Source organism: Acyrthosiphon pisum, unplaced genomic scaffold (assembly GCF_005508785.2).
Source record: "Acyrthosiphon pisum isolate AL4f unplaced genomic scaffold, pea_aphid_22Mar2018_4r6ur Scaffold_21635;HRSCAF=24457, whole genome shotgun sequence".
In the NCBI taxonomy this organism is placed as follows: Eukaryota; Metazoa; Arthropoda; class Insecta; order Hemiptera; family Aphididae; genus Acyrthosiphon; species Acyrthosiphon pisum.
Window position 1 is genome coordinate 24,509 of NW_021771124.1, and position 1,703 is coordinate 26,211.

The following is a 1,703-nucleotide window of genomic DNA, read 5'->3' on the forward strand; positions in this document are numbered from 1 at the left end:
GATCTTCGAAGACCAGAATGTGTAGATGTGAATTGGAAAGTGGCAACATATACCTAGTTCAGACTTCAGAGATTTAGTTAGACATGATTTATAGAAATTGGATTCATTAATTTTTGGACATTCAAAGTAACTTTATGATAAACATAAGTAAAACCCTAATTAATGTATTTTTTTATTTTGTAGACTATACCATACTACTATAGTACTATTGTCTGATTGTGAAGAAGCAGGTAGTCAATTTTTATATTGCAGATCTTCGAAGACCAGGATGTGTAGATGTGAATTGGAAAGTGGCAACATATACCTAGTTCAGACTTCAGAGATTTAGTTAGACATGATTTATGGAAATTGGATTCATTAATTTTTGGACATTCAAAGTAACTTTATGATAAACATAAGTAAAACCCTAATTAATGTATTTTTTTATTTTGTAGACTATACCATACTACTAAAGTATTATTGTCTGATTGTGAAGAAGCAGGTAGTCAATTTTTATAGTGCAGATCTTCGAAGACCAGGATGTGTAGATGTGAATTGGAAAGTGGCAACATATACCTAGTTCAGACTTCAGAGATTTAGTTAGACATGATTTATGGAAATTGGATTCATTAATTTTTGGACATTCTAAGTAGGTAACCTTTATGATAAACATTAGTAAAACCCTAATTAATGTATTTTTTTTATTTGTAGGATATACCATACTACTATAGTACTATTGTCTGATGTGAAAAAGTAGGTAGCCAATTTTAATAGTGCAGATCTTCGAAGACCAGAATGTGTAGATGTGAATTGGAAAGTGGCAACATATACCTAGTTCAGACTTCAGAGATTTAGTTAGACATGATTTATAGAAATTGGATTCATTAATTTTTGGACATTCAAAGTAACTTTATGATAAACATAAGTAAAACCCTAATTAATGTATTTTTTTATTTTGTAGACTATACCATACTACTATAGTACTATTGTCTGATTGTGAAAAAGTAAGTAGCCAATTTTAATAGTGCAGATCTTCGAAGACCAGGATGTGTAGATGTGAATTGGAAAGTGGCAACATATACCTAGTTCAGACTTCAGAGATTTAGTTAGACATGATTTATGGAAATTGGATTCATTAATTTTTGGACATTCAAAGTAACTTTATGATAAACATAAGTAAAACCCTAATTAATGTATTTTTTTATTTTGTAGACTATACCATACTACTAAAGTATTATTGTCTGATTGTGAAGAAGCAGGTAGTCAATTTTTATAGTGCAGATCTTCGAAGACCAGGATGTGTAGATGTGAATTGGAAAGTGGCAACATATACCTAGTTCAGACTTCAGAGATTTAGTTAGACATGATTTATGGAAATTGGATTCATTAATTTTTGGACATTCTAAGTAGGTAACCTTTATGATAAACATTAGTAAAACCCTAATAAATGTATTTTTTTATTTTGTAGACTATACCATACTACTATAGTACTATTGTCTGATTGTGAAGAAGCAGGTAGTCAATTTTAATAGTGCAGATCTTCGAAGACCAGGATGTGTATATGTGAATTGGAAAGTGGCAACATATACCTAGTTCAGACTTCAGAAATTTAGTTAGACATGAGTTATGGAAATTGGATTCATTAATTTTTGGCCATTCAAAGTAGCTTTAGAAACCCTAATAAATGTATTTTCTATCTAATAATTGTATTAAATATAATTAAA

At 29.7% G+C, this 1,703-nt stretch overlaps 1 long non-coding RNA gene across 2 annotated transcripts in view; it reads left to right on the forward strand.

Annotated features, from left to right (window-relative positions):
- Nucleotides 1-1,703, forward strand: part of LOC103307727 — a 10,254-nt gene that overhangs the window by 2,267 nt on the left and 6,284 nt on the right. The window contains exons 3-5 of one of the 2 annotated variants that reach the window (XR_001678696.2): nt 184-377; nt 435-628; nt 1,448-1,692. The exons of the other annotated variant lie outside the window; for it this stretch is intronic. This is a non-coding gene — a long non-coding RNA (uncharacterized LOC103307727). Of the gene's footprint in view, nt 1-183; nt 378-434; nt 629-1,447; nt 1,693-1,703 lie in introns of those variants that run through there. 2 annotated transcript variants of the gene reach the window in all.